The 18,246-nt window shown below is 40.8% G+C and overlaps 1 long non-coding RNA gene and 4 other non-coding genes across 7 annotated transcripts in view; 2 read left to right on the top strand and 3 right to left on the bottom strand.

Moving 5' to 3' along the window:
• LOC122754029 overlaps positions 1 to 18,246 on the top strand; it is a 36,783-nt gene that overhangs the window by 9,376 nt on the left and 9,161 nt on the right. Inside the window, exons 1-3 of one of the 3 annotated variants that reach the window (XR_006356322.1) lie at positions 146 to 360; positions 2,760 to 3,025; positions 10,117 to 14,059. This is a non-coding gene — a long non-coding RNA (uncharacterized LOC122754029). Of the gene's footprint in view, positions 1 to 145; positions 361 to 2,759; positions 3,026 to 10,116; positions 14,060 to 18,246 lie in introns of those variants that run through there. The other 2 variants (XR_006356320.1, XR_006356321.1) reach the window with 2 other exon arrangements.
• Positions 662 to 732, top strand: TRNAG-GCC. Its single transcript has one exon. It is a non-coding gene; the product is annotated as a tRNA-Gly (tRNA).
• Positions 1,510 to 1,581, bottom strand: TRNAD-GUC. The gene has a single exon. It is a non-coding gene; the product is annotated as a tRNA-Asp (tRNA).
• Positions 2,059 to 2,130, bottom strand: TRNAE-CUC. Its single transcript has one exon. It is a non-coding gene; the product is annotated as a tRNA-Glu (tRNA).
• Positions 2,597 to 2,668, bottom strand: TRNAG-UCC. Its single transcript has one exon. It is a non-coding gene; the product is annotated as a tRNA-Gly (tRNA).

The raw sequence follows: 18,246 nt of genomic DNA, 5'->3' as shown, positions 1-18,246 counted from the left end.
ATGATGTCAGAGGAGCGAGTCCTGTTTTTAGCGCTTCAGGAAAGTTCGCAATTGTTTCCTGGCGTGGGAGGGGCATTTGGTGGAGAAGTTTCTGCGGGGGAGAGGCTCCCTTTAGTGTCATAGTTACTCATCCAGAGGAGCCCACTCTTTTCCCGAGATTATTCGTGCGTCCCAAGATAACTTTCCTCCCTGCGCCTAGCTAGGCAACGGCCCCTGCAATGAAGGGCCTGGGCACCTCCAAGGGTTCTAGGCACCAGCCTTTAGGATTGCACAGGGGTAAGGCCGGGGAGGAGGGAGCAGTGGAGAGGGGCGAGCAAGAAAGGAGAGTGGAAGTGAGGACGAGGTGCAGAAGACAGAAAAGTAAGGAGGGGGGAGGGGGGAAGGGGGAGCAGGGAGCAAAAAAAGAAGGGTGGGAAGTGAGGATGGGGGAGGGGAAGGGAGTAGGAGGAGGGGGGCCAGTAGTAGAGAAAGAATGGGGAGGGGCGTTAGTCCAGAGATCTGTCACTATGGGAACATTTCATGTTTCCATGGGTGTCTGTGAAATGTTTGGAGAAAAGAAGCTAGTATTGCTTCCTGAAAATGTCACTCGAAAAAGGTTAGGCAAGTTTATTTTACTAACACATAGAGAAAGGCAGCCTCGGTGAAAAGTTGTTTGTCGTCTGCATTGGTGGTTCAGTGGTAGAATTCTCGCCTGCCACGCGGGAGGCCCGGGTTCGATTCCCGGCCAATGCAAAGGCAAAGTATTTTTTTCTATTTTAAATTTTAAAGTTTCGCGGTTCCTTGAAAATTGTTTTGGTTGTCTTGTGAACTTTGGATCTATCGTTAAGCCACACCTCTGACTCAATCTCAGCGATTTTTGCCACCTGTCACTTGCCGAGACGCTCGGCCAGAGCCACAAGGTGGACGCCGAGCCTGTGTCATTAGTGCTTTCGCCTTTCCTTACAATAGGGCCTCCTTAGGGTCTCTTGGGACCCTGGACCCCAAGGAGGAGAGGCCAGGGGACCGCGATTCCTTGGTGGACCAAGGAAACGGAGCCATGAGCGGAAAACAAACCGGCCCACTCATCCGTGAATGATTGGGGGTATAATTTTTGGATATGCTCATGGGTGCTTAATGACTGTTTATTGATTGACTAACCATGCAAAGTCCTATAGGACTTTGTTCTTCGTTCTTTTTGAAGGGTTGAAGGTTCACTTGAATGGAAAAAAGTTTAAAATTTAACAAGATAATAACGTGTGTAAATTAATAAGTATAATCAACAATAATTAAACATTAGTAAAATCCAGATCCCCCCTTTCCCAGTTCTAGCTGAATTCAGACCCTGCAGGAACAGAGTTTTCTCTAGAAAATGACCTTGACCTCGGGGCATCCTGGCCTAGGACACTCGGTCCCATTTTAGGGGGTATTGTTAATAGAATAGAACGATTTAGACGCCTGGAAAAATCCATCCGGATCAGTGAAAGGCCGAGGGGCTTTTCATGGGAAATGGGAGAGAAAAATTTCTGCTGTCTCCCCGTCGGGGAATCGAACCCCGGTCTCCCGCGTGACAGGCGGGGATACTCACCACTATACTAACGAGGAGGCCGTTAGGAGCTTCTTTGCTAGTTTCTTCAAGTAATGATAGGAAATTTTGTTGGTATTGACTATGATATTTGTTTTATTGGTCTATCTTGTTCTTATGTTAAAAACAATTACCGACTGCTTTCACTTTGTGAGATGTCTGGTAAAAAAAAAAATGTAACTAATTAATACAGTGTGACCTCACCTGAAAGTGCATGCAAATGAACAAATCTGTTTCTCCTCCTTTCCCTAAAATAAGAAACTAACCCCAAATTACCATCAAAGAAGTGAAACTCGTTGTTCTGTAAGGAAATAGAATAGAGATTATCCTAGTTGACCGTCAAGTATCCTAGAGCAAAGAGAATTAGGACTAATGAGATTTCCCCACTCCACCCCACCATCCCCCGCCCCCCCCCCCCCCCCAGATAGAGAGAGAATAGTGGAAAGATGTCAAAGGTTGTTTTAAAAGGTTAAAAAGGTAAAAGAAAGAAAAACTCCTTCCCTGACCGGGAATCGAACCCGGGCCGCGGCGGTGAGAGCGCCGAATCCTAACCACTAGACCACCAGGGAGGCCGCGTTTGTGGTTGCTTCCTGGTTCTTCATGATTGTTCTTAAAAGGACGTAATGTTTAGCTGTGTCCGAATTTTCATTGGTTATTTGATCTTTCCTGTCTATCGCGCCTGCGCTATGCGCTGCCTGCCCTCCCCCTTTCCCTCCCGGTTGGACAAGTGGATCCAACAAGTAGCTCCAAACCCACTTTCCCGCCTCTCTGTGCTGGGAATGACTTCCAGAGGCCCCCTCAGAGGGAGGAGACGAGGATGGGACGGAGACTAGAAGAGGGTGAAAGCAAAGCCTCTATAGGTGGAGCGGGGTTGACCTTGGCCTCGGGAGAGGGTGGAGCAACGGCTGTCAGTCCAGGTCGGTTCAAATGAAAGCACAACTGACGTTGGAGAGAGTGCTGAGGGCGCCAATTAAAAGATAAATAAAAATAAGTATATAGATTTATTTTTCCCCAAGAAAAAAAAAAGGACACTTATGCGTTGGCCGGGAATCGAACCCGGGTCAACTGCTTGGAAGGCAGCTATGCTCACCACTATACCACCAACGCAGCTGCTCGATTTATCCTTTATAGTTGTATATGAAGCTTATGCTGAAAGATGTCATTTCATGTTTTTAATTTTGTTTTTTGTTATTTGTAGATTTTGCCGTCCTCGCAGCTGCCCACACTGAGACCCTGGGAGGCCTGCTTTGTCCCTCCCCAACATCTGTAGAATGAGGAGGTCTGACCAGGACCCCCGTTGTTCTCCAAACACAGCATTCTGTTTGCAAAATTTTCGGTAATTCAGATTTGTTCCTTTTAATTTAAGCTTTATGAGATATTCGCTTAAAAAAAATGAACAGAAGAAGGGACTGCTTGATCCTCAAAGATAGTGACAGAAAAGGTTGTGAAGATGTTTTCACTTTGGTAAGTTTCTGTTTATACCTTGATTTAGAAGTTGAATGAATAAAGCCAGATAGCAAATTAATCGTCCCCTAATTGCTGTGCCCCCAAAGATTATGAGTCGAAATAGGGAAATATCAAAGTGCTTTAAAGCATAGCTAACAAGTTTACATTAAGGGCCTACTATGTCAGTTAAGGTCTTTTCATCATGAAGGGGGGTAAAGGGCCTACTATGTGCTAGGCACTGTGTCAGGCACTGGGGACACAAAGAAAGGCAAAAGATAATTCCTGCTCTCAAGAATCTCAGTCAAATGGGAGAAAAAAACACGTCAACATAAACCACAGCAGTTGCATGAGAGAGAATACAAACTTTATCTTCTCATGAAAGAGCCATGGGCTATCCCATGCAATTTGCATATAAAAGTGGGTTATCATTGTTTCTTTGGTCCTGAAATAGATTTCCTAAATAATTCATATGTATACATCTGAACTGGTCGGCATGGTGCTAGGTTGGGCCAAGCAGGTCACATGGCTGCTGCAGCCAAAGTGACCTGCCTCACCTAACCTGGAGGCATGTGGATTTGTCTGGCTGAGATGCTATGCCCTACAAAAAATAAGCCCAGCTAATCAGAGGGCTCTGCCAGCCACCATACTTCACAGTACTTCAGCCTAGTAGCAGAGCATCTGAGACAACATCCTGAAAGCCAGGGAACATCAGCTTTGCCCTACCCAGAAGCAAACTGGGTTGGTAGAATGTTGGTAGTTACCAAGTCTTCTCTCACTAGTTTTTTGTTTTTGTTTTTTTGCAGGGCAATGAAGGTTAAGTGACTTGCCCATGGTCACACAGCTAGTGTCTGGGGTCTAATTTGAACTCAGATCCTCCTGAACCCAGGGCCAGTGTTTTATCCACTTCGACACCTAGCTGCCACCCTCCCCACTAATTTTAGTACTAAAGAAATCTATACCCCCTCAAGATTACTTCTAAAACTCTGAGGGAGCAATTCTTTTTTTTCTTTTTGTTGAGGCAATTGGGGTTAAGTGACTTGCTCAGGGTCACACAGCTAGTGTTAAGTGTCTGAGGCCAGATTTGAACTGAGGTCCTCCTGACTCTAGGGCCAGTGCTCTATCCACTGCACCACTTAGCTGCCCCTGAGGGAGCAATTCTTATTTGGGGGGACCTGACCTATTTGTTAGAATGAGGCCTGGGAGAGTGAGCCCAGAGCCTATCTGCCCTACGTACTGTATCCATTCAAAAACTCAAAGTTGATAGCCCCAGCTTTTTGTAGACAATCTTAAGACCCTAATAGTAGTTTGGGGATATTTTTGGGTGAGGGTTATTTGGGGTAGAGTGTGTTTGAGCCAGAGATGAAAACTTCAGCTCCACATTGAAAACAGAATAACTTGTGTAAGAGAGATTTTCAGAGGCACAACGACTAAATCTGACCTCTCTCCAAGTAGAAAAGTTTAGAATTCACTTAATATAAATTAATAACATTATTTCTGGGAAGACAGATTCCTAAAATACAGAGGGTAGCATATTTTTTTTTCTTTCACAGATGTTTGAAGTTAAATTCTTCATAGACTTTAAGCCCATGAGGCTATGATAATTCACAAGTTAAGCTCTTGACCAAAAATGCATGGCCTAAATTCATATTTAAATTTTAAACAATAAATAGGTACCGCTGGATATAAGAAGCATTTCTTTAAGCTGGCTTGAGGGATTCCTATTGAGAAATATGGCCTATAACTTTAATTTTTATGTCATATCATCACGTAGGACCTAGGCTCTGTTGAGTCTAAGTTAATACCAGTTTCTCAGTTTGCACACCAGATGGCAACCAGCTCAGTTTGCTCTCAATTTTAGAAACCATTGACTATGGACTGTTAGAGGGCTAAAATTCTAGCTAGTCTGTCTAAAATATCTAATGAGTGGTCACCAATAAATTATAAGCTTTAGCAAGAGTTGGACTTTTAAGCATTTATTAAGAATAAACATTTGGTAAAGAAAGAAGAAAAGCCTACATTCATCTATCTATTAAAGGGAGGGCGAATTTCTAGCTCCCTTCTCCACCAGCATCCTCAGGAAAGAGCCCCAGTCAGAGCACCAGGCTCCCCTTTCTTCCTCCCACAAGCAAACTGACACCAAAGAAAAGACACACAGTCTTGCCCTCAAAGACCTTCACTTCATGGTGGAGCTTTTCTACAGTAAATCTCCAGCAGGTGGCGTCATTCCAATCGTTACAGGACCCTCCCCAGTTGGGTAGTTTATGACCCTTACCTCCTACAGGATTAAAGGTTTTTTAAGAAATTCAGAACTACCCCCTTCTTAATTCAGCAACTCTTAATGCTGAATTACATACTAAATAGTCATGCTAAATGTAAACATTTAAATTACAATGTACTACCTGGTTGATCCTTGATCTCATTCCTTGTGGGCATCCCTCCACAGGTGCAGATCGCAATCCCTCCTCCCCATCTCATCCTGAGGATTCCTATTTGTACCCTCCCATAACTCTCTCCTAGGTCTTTTAACATTCTGTTGACAGGCACTCAGTCTGTCCCTGTGTTATCTCCCACTCTACCCTTATAATTAGCTTGTTATCTATTTTTCTAGTCATAACTATCTTGAATCAGTGGTAATACATTATAGCTACAGCCCACCATGCATCTCATGGATGTGGATTTTTCTAAATGTCCCTAGCTCAGATAATGAGAAGCTGGCCAATACAGGTGTAAGAGGGGTTGGCACATATGCAGATCCCATTTCTTTGCTAAGATGGGATCTCCTGGACGAATGCTAGGGAAGGACTTCCAGCTGAATTGTGACATTGTGTGATGGAGGTGCCTTGGACAGATCCAAGCATGGGTGGACATTCTATAACTGGTTCTGGTTGAAGGTAGACTTTATCCATTGGCTGCAAAACTGGAACTAGAGATCTGAATCAGCTTGACATTGTGGCCCCCTCGGAGACCACAAGCCTCCTGACCAAAGAGGGAATTCTTCAGCCTGTGAGGATCAAGGGCTGAGAAAGCAAGACTTCTGGGAGTCAGAATCCAGGCTGGGTTTTGAAGTCAGTGCAGCACTGATGCCCAGAGGAGCAAGGAACAATCTTTGGCAATGACCCCTGAGACATCATGGTCCTGACATATTTGTTTGGCATTGATGCTGCTTTTGGACATGAACTTGGTGGGCCCAATGCTATGGGGGAACTGCAATATACCAATTATGTGTAACAATAGCCAACACTTCAGTTTTTAAAGTGCTTCACAATTATCTCACTTGATCCTCACAATAACCCTGGGAGATAGATGTTATCATTATCCTCATTTTAGAGACAAGAAAACAGACAGAAGGAGATTAAGTAATTAGCCCAGTGTCACACAGCTATTAAGTGTCAGAGGTCAAATTTGAATTTAGATCTTCCTCCTTTAATTCCATATGCAGAGGCCTCTATCTATTGCACCACCCAGCTGCCTCTAGACTATAAGTCACTGATGTTTTTAGGATGAGTGGTGACATGGTCAGGCCTGTCTTTAAAAGATTATTTTATTTTATTTTTGGTAAGGCAATGGGGGTTAAGTGACTTGCCCAGGGTCACACAGCTAGTAAGTGTTAAGTGTCTGAGGCCGGATTTGAACCCAGGTACTCCTGAATCCAGGGCTGTTGCTTTATCCACTAAAAGATTATTTTAGCAGCTATATAAAGAACTGATTGGTGAAGGGAGAGATTAGAGACTGAGAAACCAATAAAAGACTGTTGCAATGGTTCTAGCAAGAAGTGTTTGGGTTGGGGTGAGGTGGTCAAAATGAAGGTGAGGTAATGTAGAAAAGGCATGAAAGTCAGAGGTATAGGGAGGTGGATAGAAAGAACAGGACTTGGCAACTGATTGAGATCTTTGTAAAGCACTTAGTAAGCTATTTGCTCTTCTAGTTAAGTCCTTGCTCTTACAGTTAAGATTTCAGTGCTTAGGGGCAGCTAGGTGGCAAAGTGGATAAAGCACCAGCTCTGGATTCAGGAGGACCTGAGTTCAAATCCAACCTCAGACACTTGACACTTACTAGCTATGTGACCCTAGGCAAGTCACTTAACCCTCATTGCCCTGCAAAAAAAAAAATTTCATTGATTAATTACAGAACTCGCTGTAGTACCGTGTAGGGTTCTTTATAAAGCTATTTCATTTAGACCCTCCATATTGATAATACAAAACACAAATGAATACAAAGTGAATTTCTGCAATGTATCTTACCAAAAAGGTATTTATGAGAAGCTATAGAGCAATCTATGATTAACCAAAGTTAAAATGTATGAATTTAAAAAACAATATTCATAATACAAGTAACATAGAAATGTTTGCATCCTTGATTGCATGTGTTCCATAGCATATTATACATGCTAGGTAGTGCAATGGAGTGATATGCCTGAAGTCAGAGAAATTCTTCTTCCTGAGTTCAAATCTGGTCTCAGACACTTAGTAGCTGTGACCCCTAAGCAAGTCGATTAGATTAACCAACCAGTTTGCTTCAGTTCTCTCATCTGTAAAATGGGGGTAATGGCACTGACTTTGCAGGGTCAAAGGTCAAATGATAGACTACTTGCAGAGTGCTTTGTAAAATGCCTGGCAAATTGTATGTGCTATATAAAAGTTAGCTGTTAATTATTTTCCACTAGCCAATGATCAGAAAACTGACTAGAGGGTCTTCTGGCTAATCAGGACACCAGGAGTGATCTCAAAAGCCCAAGTCTTTTGTCTTTTGTCTTTTGAGCCAATCAAATCTGAAGGATGGTTTTAATACCTATTAAGAAAAATCTAGCTTGATTCCAGTGGGGCAGGGGTTAGGATTTTGTTTTTACCACAACAAAGACCTTCAAAATCTGCCCATGGTTTATCCATTAACCAAACATTTCGCCAGTAGTCTACTACATGAACACTCAACTCCCTCAAAGTAATTTAGAGGGCGTTGATGGCAACTCAAAGGTAAAGATTTCAATAAGAACAATTTTGTAAGGTGCAGGATGGTAATGAGACAAAGATCATTGAAAAGTTATAGTCTATAAGATTCTTCTCATCTTATTAGAAAAATTACCTTCATTTTGTTCCCAAACAAGATGAGAAAAGAATCCTTGGGTTAATGAGCAATTTCATCATTTGCCATATTTATTTTGGAGGCATCATGTGTGTATGGCCAGGCCTGGATCGTTTTTTGAGACTAATTTTTAGCTGAGTTTCAAATAACCTTTCTGGAAAAAGGGGTTTAAAAAATTCCCCTTTTGGGGTAGCTAGGTGGCATAGTGTATAGAGCACTGACCCTGGATTCAGGAGGACCTGAGTTCAAATGTGACCTCAGACACTTAAGACTTACTGGCTGTATGATCCTGGGCAAGTCACTTAACCCCAACTGCCCTGCAAAAAAAAGAAAAAAACAAAAAAATTCCCCCTTGAAATAGGTCCTCAAAGCCAAAATAAAAAAAAGAACAGAACCAATTATTTCTATGTGGGAAAGGCGGGACGTTGTAATTGGTCATGGTCCCTCAGAAAGCAATCAGATATGTTCAATCAGAGCTTGTAGAAAACTATGTTTTATAGCTTCCTTTCCTTGGAACTTCCTCCTCATAGCCTGGCTTCAAGGGGAATTTGCCCAAGATATATATGTTTGTGTATATGATCAGCTTTCAAATGAATGTACATGAGCCTATTTTCTGATTTTAAAATAGTTTTTTTCTCTTTTGAGTTTTAATTCTGCTTAGAATTTTTATTTTCCCAAATTACATGTAAAACCAAATTTTGACATCAATTTTTAAAAACATGTTCCAAATTCTCTTCTTCCCTCCGCCCCCCACAAGAACTCAAGCAAATCATTTGTCAGCTATATATGAGCAGTAATACAAAACATTTCCATATTAGCCAGATTGTGAAAGAAAAAAGACAAAAACAAAACTTCAGATAAAGTAACAAAAAATTATGCTTCAATCTGTATTCAGATACCATCAGTCATCCTCTGTAGATGGAGTGCATTTTTCATAAGTCCTTCAGAGTTGTCTTAGATAATTGCATTGGTGAAAATCACCAAGTCATTCACAGCAGATCATCTTACAATATTGCTGTTATTTTGTACTGAGTTTTAATTCTGAAATAAGGAATGAGACATATGAAGGGTTCATTTTATAAATCAGCCCCTCATGCATTTCTTTTAAGATTGATAGTTATATATGTTTAGATATAAAAACAGTTGGTATGGGGAGGATTTAAATTCTCTAATGTTTCAGGTGTGGTTTCCTAATTTGATGGTCTATTGTTCACCATCTCAACAGTAGCTAAATTGTATTAATTGTGTTAAGATCTGTCTTGTAAAAAAAGGTTATGGTAGAAACACCTAGGAACCTCTGCAAGTTAGCAGCTCTTCCTTTGCGGCCACAAAAATAACGTAGCGGTAATAGGGACCTGAAACGCATGACTGATTCATTTGAAATATGTTGACAAGCCTAACACCCATAGGGGCCCTACAGCTTAAGACAGAGAATACTTACAAGTTAAAAGCATATATTACGATCGTTAGACAAATGGAATACAGCATCATAAACTGTTCAAAAAGTCCTTTCTTCAATGCTGGATGATGTGGTCAGCAGCAAAAGAGGCCTTCTCAGGTGCTTTAAGTTCTGCTGGTCCTTTGAAATTTCTTTAATGTCAAAGTCCGAAAGTCCAGGAAGGTCTTTCATTCAGCCTGCTTTTAAATTCTTAGATGTAGGAAGTAATTGAGAAAAGGCAAATCCTCAGAAGTATATTTAGCTACTTTAGATGGGCTTCAGGGTAAAACTTGTCAATGAAAGCTTAATCAAATGAGTAAGTTGAAGATAGACTTTATAGGGACTAGACTGAGGCCTAGATAGGAAATCAACATACAGATGTCCAAACTGATTGAATGTGTGACAAGTTGGACAAGCAGCATAAATAGTACATTCTATAGCTTTTACACACACAGTAAATTTCTGACAATACTTAAAACCTGAAGAAAATTGTTGTCTTTTTAAAGTTTTAAGTACAGTTTTGTTACCAACTTATAATTATAATAATTCCTTTTTATTAAAAGATGCAATTTTATATTTCTCATGTTCTCAGATGGACTTATCACTCACTACATACAAATGTGCAATTTTCCACACATTGACTGGGAGAGGCCCCAGTTCCTCAAACTGCAGTTCATCAGAATTTCTTCAAGAGGTGGGGATGAGGAGAGTTGATAAGATGTTATAACCTTATCGTTAACAGTAAGTGACAACATCATTATTAAAATATAACCTATTTAATACTTAAGTTTTTAAACAATTTTACTCTTTTAGCAATCTCATTCCTAAGATATAAAAAACTTATGTTAGTCAAATAGCAACTTACCCAATTTCAAAGTAACCATTTATTCCAGCATGAATGACTTTTTATCTCATAATTTCTCTATTTTGGAAAAGAATTATTTCTAGACAGTTTATTAAAGACACAACAAAAATCTGCATGCCAAATTGCAAGTATTTGAGCAACCCCAGGGGTGAATGTTATTACTAGAGATTGGAAACAGGTGACAAAGGACTGTTTTCCCAGCCTAAAGGATACTGAGGAAAGGACGACACAGTTTGACCACAGTGGGAGTTGGAGGGCTGATATAAGACTTTTTGTCCACACAGAAAGCTCTAAGGCGTTTTGTTTCACTGACATAGTGTGACCTTCCTCAAACTGCAATCTCTTATACTGTTAGCAGGGCTACTAAGAGCTTGTGACTTCCCTCAGGCAGAAAGCCTAGGGAAGGTAAAGAGAACAACGGTTAATATAATGCTAGGCATGTATTTTAGGCAACACACAGAAGGCCCCAAAAAGCAGGCTCCGAGGCTTGATTGTTAGCTTTTAAGTTGCTCTTAGCTACTTTAAGAGGGGCAATGATGTTATATTTTTCCAAGTCATTACTACCCTTTGTAGTTTTAACACTGAGGTGGAAGACTGCTCCTGATAGCATCAATCTCATCCCCCATGTTAAAGACTAGGAAAAAGGCAGGAAAAGGTTTCTTAGGAAGGCTTTGATTAAAGCCTACTAATTTCTTTTCTTGAATTCCATATTCCTACCCTTGCTCTCTCTCCCTCCTTGAAGAAGCAAGCAACTTTATATAAATTATACTTGCGCAGTAATGCAAAACATTTCTATATTAGCTATGTTGCAAAAGAAAACCCAGACCAAACGCCCCCTCCCAAGAATAATACAGTAAAAAATATACTTCAATCTCCCTTCAGACTCCATCACTTCTTTCTCTGTAGTGGTTAACATTTTTTTAAAAATCATGGGTTCTTTGCAATTGTCTTGGATCATTGTATTGCTAAGAATAGTTGTCATTCACAGTTGATAAATCATAAAATACTGTAAAGCCTCTTCATTTTTTTAAGTATGCATAAGCTGTAAGGCAGGCAGTTACGGCTGTTATTATTGAAATACTATTGGGGATTTGTTTGTTTTTGCTGTTGACACAAAATATTTTCAAAATACTACTGAGTGAAAAACTAGATAACAAGGTGTAAGCAGCCTCCCGACCTTTGATAGATAGGATTTTCTCCAGTTCTAATGCTGTTGCTCCAGCTGCAAGGGCTGAGAAACTTGGTGCTGAGTTTAAAAAAAAAAGGGCTTTAAAGCTTCTCCTTGATTTAATCTGTCTTTTAAGACTTCCAAAAACTTATCTTCAAAGCCCTCTATTCACCCTGTGAGTATAAACAGACTGCAACTTTTATAAGCTTTAAATCCTTCAAAGTTGCCTGTTTCTTTCAGATTCCAACACTGCCTTCTTTCTTCTACTTGCTTAAAACATCTTCTGAAACGAAACTGCCTCCTTCCCCGTTCTATTTGTATAGTCAGGGAGAAGAGCCACGAGACAGCTGCCAAGTACAAGCTGGAAGGTTGGCAGGATGGCAGAACCAAAGCAGAGTAAAATACAAACTCACTTCCCCTCAAAAGCTGTTAAAGTGAAAGCCAGCCCACCGAACAAGCTAAGGCAAAGCGTCAAATCCCAAGTACAGTCAAAACATGTATGAAGAAACCTTTACATTGCAATTTGAAAAGTATTTGAGTACGTGCTTATCAACTTGATAAGTTACAGGAAGTCACCCCCAAATCACCAAAACTGTTCCCTAGGTTGTTCACTGCTGTTATGCAAAGGTTACTCTTTGCGTGGTCAAGAGGAATTTTCTTAATGAGAGAGAATAAAGCGCAAAATGTCAACAGGTACAGTATAAGACGAGCTTGAAAAGAGAATTAATTTGGATTTAAATCATTCATCTTGTAGATTGGAAATCAAGATTCCCTTCTTTCTCATCTGTCAAAGGATTTAATTCTATAGGGTCCTGAATCGCTGGCCTTTCACAGTCACCCAAAACCAGATACCTGTTGTCTCAGGCCGTGATGTCGGGTCTGTTATCCTCCGGGTCACTGTAGAGGAGAGGCACACGTGGAAGAGGAAACAGGTCTTGCTGACTTCAGGTGGAGTCCCAGTGGCCCCCATCAGTCCCACAGGCTCTTCAGAGGTAGACTGATCAGGGGACAGCTAGGTGGCGCAGTGGATAGAGCAGCGGCCCTGGATTCAGGAGGACCTGAGTTGAAATTTGGGCTCAGGCACTTGACACTTACTAGCTGTGTGACCCTGGGCAAGTCACTTAAACCCTCACTGACCCGCAAAAAAAAACAAAAAACAAAAACAAAACAGAGGTAGACAGATCAGACAGAACCTGAGGTCGGTGTCCCCTTTAACCTCGTAGGGAGGAGGAGTCTTTGGCAAACAAGAAATGAGCTCAGTGGAAAGAGCAAAGAGTGGCTTGCACACCTGTACCATTTGTTTTACAGCAATAGATCTGTGTTAAGCTGCTCCGAAGGATAATGGGGTAAACGCCTATAACCTATTTATAACTTACCCCTTTAATAGTCCTCCTACGGTTGGCTACCCTATGTTTAAACAATTTAATGCTAGAAATATTTCCCAAGTAAAAGCCCTCCCATCTGTCTCGCTTGCAAAAGATCATACTTGGCTTTAATTCTTTCTAAACCCTCCAAGAGTCCCGGCAAGCCCCTAAGTGGGAGCTGCGTGATGCCGGTTCGGTGCTACGTGTGGTTCACCAGTAAAAGGAGAGGGGAAGCCCGGCATTTCGGCTCAGCCCCCATCTCTCCAAACAGCTTAGCTTTATACCGCTCCTCCTTGATCTTGTTCTTTAAATACCTCCATTTCACCCTACAACGCGAGGCGCGGTGGCCCTTTCGTTTACAAAAAGAACAGCTGTGGTCTCCGGAGACCTTCTGAACGGGAGTCAGAACCGGGATCGTCTGCGTTCTCGTTTCCTCTCGGACCTTTTCTTTGTTTCTTTCTGCATGAACATACTGCGCGATGGTTCTTTTGAGCTCTTCTACGTCCTTTTTAGACCAAATAGGGCACTTGATCTCAGGTTGGGAATGATTAACAAGGGTCAAAAGATGACGGGGTCCCTTTTCCTCTTGTGAGGGCATTTGAAATGTGCTCAGATTTGGGGGGTAGGCGGTGCAGACCGTTTCCCTGATGAAGGAATCCCTACCTAGGAACAGCCTGGCACAATTGGCTGGCTGGTTAGGGGCCCATTGTGGATCTTGTAAAGGCCAATTACAAAGACCCTCTGGGCCACGTTTATTTGCAGCTTTTAGGATGGCTGTATTTTCCTTAAGAGGGAGGAAGATTTCCATTAAGTCAGCAACGTTCTATAGTCAGCCCTATAGGAGCAGGTTCCAAAGGGTCGGACTCTCTTTAAAGGTTTTCTGTTATTTCTCTAAGAATCTCCTACCTATAGAAGACCCGGTCCCTGGGGGGTTCCCTGAGAAAAATAAAAAGAAAGTAGTGTCAAAGACATACTTAAAGGGAAACACACACACACACACAGAAGGGCATTACTTTTTTGGGAGGTTTTTAGTCTCCCTTAATTTTCTTAACATATTTATTTAAAGTTCTGTGCTCCAATTTTTTTCCCTTTCCTTCCCTCCCTGAGGTGGCAAACAGATATGGGTTATACATGTATGATTATGTAAAACATCTGGGGAAAAAACCCATTACAATATTTGTCATTTTGTACAAAAAAACTTGATTAAAAGAAAATAATGAAATAAAGTGAAAAATAGCATGCTTCATTTCCTATTATTCCCCTACCAGGCCCCCTCAAAAGACTTAGGAGTTTTAAAAGGACTTGAATTATGATAGATTGAGTGAAAGTTGATCCTAGGCTACAATAAGTTAAAATCGAAGGTACACATCTTTCAAAAAAGCCAGTTTTGCTCTTAAACTGCAAGAGGAGTATTACATGGAGTATTACAACTCTGCTTCAAGCCTTACTTCCTCTTTCAGAATTTACTTTCTCTTTGAAAAGTTAGTCAAAAGTGCAGTTTTCTAAATCAATTTCAAGGCCTTGCAGCCAGTGAAATGCCACAGGGTTTTTCTCATTTGGGGCTTACCTTAGCTCACATGAAGCCTGAGGTGAAGTCCTCCTAGGTGCAGCTCTCCATGGAGAAGTTCCTCTGTGAAAAACCAAAGAAAGGTCCAGGAAGTTTACCTGAAGGGCTGTCGGAATCCACCAATCCCTCACTCAGGCCCCACATTGGGAGCTGATTGTCCCAATAAAAAAATCTTTAAGATGAGAAACTGAGGCACGGAGTTCAAGCAGAATTAGCTAGCAGTTACCAATAAATGGGACCACAAATTCCTGTGGAACCAAGGATAAAACTGACAAGCAGAATGGCTCCTTTATAGTAAAAGCATAGTTACAAAATTTAAACAAGGCCACATCTCATTCCTGATTGGTTGGTGCTTTTCCATACCAGATGAACCAACATCCTATGACCCAATGCCTCTGGCTAGCAATTTAAAAGAGGGAGGAGGGAAGCTACAAGGGTGGAGTAGGCAATTGAAGTTGCAGGCTTAAGGAATTTTAAACTCACATAATGAGGGAGAATAAGTAAATTGATAAAGTAATACAAAATAAAGTGGGATATCAATTTTTAATTCCACACCTGAGATGTAATACGCTTAACAAAGACTAGTAGAAATATATTTGCTGTATAGCTAATGAATCTAATTAAAGGGTTTTAAATTAAAAAGGATCTGAGAGAAAACTTTTTTTTTAATCCACCGAGCTAAATACTACAAATAGTCATTATACTGAAGAAAGAATAACAGTTGAGATATCTAGAGGTTTGCTCATGTATAGCTTATATTAAATTGCTTGAGTTCTTAGGGGGTGGGGAGAGGAAGAATTTGGAACACAAAGTTTTTACAAATCGATGTCAAAATTTGCATTTTACATGTAATTTGGGAAAATCAAATTCTAAATATTGAAAATAAAAAATTAGGGCAGCTAGGTGGCACAGTGGATAGAGCACCGGCCCTGGATTCAGGAGGACCTGAGTTCAAATCCAACCTCATACACTTGACACTAGCTGTGTGACCCTGGGCAAGTCACTTAACCCTCATTGCCCTGCCAAAAAAAAAAAAAGAAAAGAAAAAATTAATTTATAAATCTATGTTAAAAAAGAGACATCTAAAGGTTCACAGGAGACAAAATATAAAGGGGGGGGGGAAGCAGTGTTATAATCCATGGCTTCATAAATTAATACACAAATGCCTAAAGTTTAGGCAGCAAGAAAGAGGAACTAAAGGTTCTGACCCTAGGAAACTGAGAATATTACAAATATTTCTATATCATTTAATAACGGATTCTGTTTTGTCATTGACCCTACTCTTACAACTGCTCCATTTTGTATAAAATTGCACAAGCACATTTCTCCATACCCAACGGGAGTGCAACCTTTTTTCTAAGTTAATTTAAAGTTACAAGTTAACTTGTTATCATCCCCAAAAGGTATATCCTCTCTATCCTTGCAGTCCTACTACAATTCTTATCTCTCTAAAAGCCCTTTTAGGCACAAGGGAGTCTGCTAACAAAGTGAGCTAGACACTGAAGGGTGCCATAAAACAATTAACATTCCTTAATTGGCTCAGAGGGATGGTCACCAGCTGTCAATTTCTTTAAAATAACCAATTGTGTTGTTGTGTCCCCCCCCCCCACCATGAAGCTTGTCTGCCCTGTAACCAATCATTGTTTTCCCCACTTATCCAACTCTGCCCTCCCCCAAACTGTACTGAGATTGGTGAACCCTGCTGCAGGATCTTTGGTCATTGAGAGAGGCCATTGACCTAATTTATTGGTTACTGTTTCTTAGTTTACCTTAATTTTCAAATGTGACACAGAAGATTGATTCTCTTCAAACCTCAGAGTCAAGCTGTCATTCAGGGATGCAAGGTTAGCACCATCTTTAGACTTGCTGAGGCTCCAAAGAGAAGATGCAGAAAAAAAGGATCCATTTACATTAAGTAGTTTCTATTTAAGTATTTTCTATACTTATATCAAGGGCAGTCTCATACCTATATATACCCCATATAAACCCTGTCCTTAATCCCTATCTTTGGGAATTCCTAGTGAGAACTACAAATTTACTGAGAACCAAATGATCCCCACCCATTCCCCCTTCCCAGGCAAATGAATTGCCTGGGGCTAACCAATCTTTGTCAATTCCAGACTCTTGATAGACTTATGAACCTTCCCCCAAGCAAAATGATCCCTGCCTTACTCCCAGGACTTTATATTATTACAAAGGGTTTACCTACATTGAGTAGTTTCTATTTAGATCTAGGAGCATCTATACTTAAATTGGGAGCAGTTCTATTGTTTCTTTTTGTCAAAGGTTCATTTATATTAAGTAGTGGTACATGACTCTAGAGCCATCTTTTTTTTTTTTTTGTGAGAGGCAATGGAGGTTAAGTGACTTGCTCAGGGTCACACAGCTAGTAAGTGTTAAGTGTCTGAGGCCAGCTTTGAACTCAGGTCCTCACGAATCCAGGGTCGGTGCTTTATCCACTGCACCACCTAGCTGCCAGTCTGGGGCACTCTTTCAGTTTCCTTTTGTTCTGTTACCCAAAAAAACCCTGTCCTCAGTTCCCATCTTTGGGTATTCCTAGCTTCCGAGCTTTGCGATATCACGAGCTATAGTTCCTCTGCTCCAATTAAAGACCTTATTTCTCCTATATTGATTGTTTCCTTAATTTCCAGGTTAACACTAGCATTCTTGCTTTGTGATACTTCTCTGCCCCGATTAAAGACCTTATTTCTCCTATATTGAGAATGTACTAATTTTGAGAAACAGACATCAAGGCACTGTTGGTGTGGGCTAAGCTCTGTGAGTGAGATTTTCCCCACCCCTTAGTTATAAGAGATTGAATATAGTTAAAAGTGATTTAATTATGATAATAATCAGCATATTAACTGAAATTGTGATTTAATACATTGAGATATCTTATTTTAATTGTATTAGTAGATTAAGTCTCTCTTCGTACTACTTAGTAATGTCAGATGATACTTTTCAATGTCAAGCATTAAGTAATATCACAAGATACAACAGTCAGCAATACTATATTTTAGAAACCACAAGTGTTATTCCTGACTCAAGGGGGTCATGCAGCTCACTAGTGATATACTTGATTAGAAGAGATCATGCAGCAGAATTATGACCCTGTTGTCACAAGAAGGATGATAAAGAGTAATGGAAAATGCTGACATTTGTCATGTAGGCAGTTTCCATATTTCCTAAGAAGATGCTTTAATTTTACATACTTTTTAATTAGTATTGTACAGACGCATTCAAGCTCTGGAGGGGTATCACAACCTGTTAATTTTGTAACTTAGTCTTTCAGGTCCCCCCCTGACTGGCTTTATTGTGAGATGAGGCCTTCTCTCCATAACCCTATTTTTTATGGCTTGAAGACTTGGCTGTTTCTGTTCCTCCTTTGGACTTAGACATTTTCCCGACAGCTCAGGACACCCAAGTTTTGTTCTTCTCCCCTGTCCCATTTCAAGAAGCCCAGAAATCCAAAGGAACTATAAATGTTGCCACTTAGTCTTTTGACCCAGAGTCCCAAGACTGCCAATCAGCCCATCCCTACACTACCCCAAAAATACACACAAAGGAAGTACAGGATGAATTTTCTAGGCATCTCCAAGAAGCACCTCAGAACTTCTCTCAGCTCAGGAGGTCCAGTAAAAGTGGTGGTGAACTGGAGCCTAGAGAAAAGATGACCTGAGTTCAAATCCAGATACTTACTGTGTTACCCTGGGCAAGTCACTTCACCTCTATCTGCCTCTGTTTCCTCAAGTTCTGAG

Source organism: Dromiciops gliroides, chromosome 4 (genome assembly GCF_019393635.1).
Source record: "Dromiciops gliroides isolate mDroGli1 chromosome 4, mDroGli1.pri, whole genome shotgun sequence".
Taxonomy (NCBI): Eukaryota; Metazoa; Chordata; class Mammalia; order Microbiotheria; family Microbiotheriidae; genus Dromiciops; species Dromiciops gliroides.
This window is presented reverse-complemented; position numbering and strand designations above follow the sequence as displayed.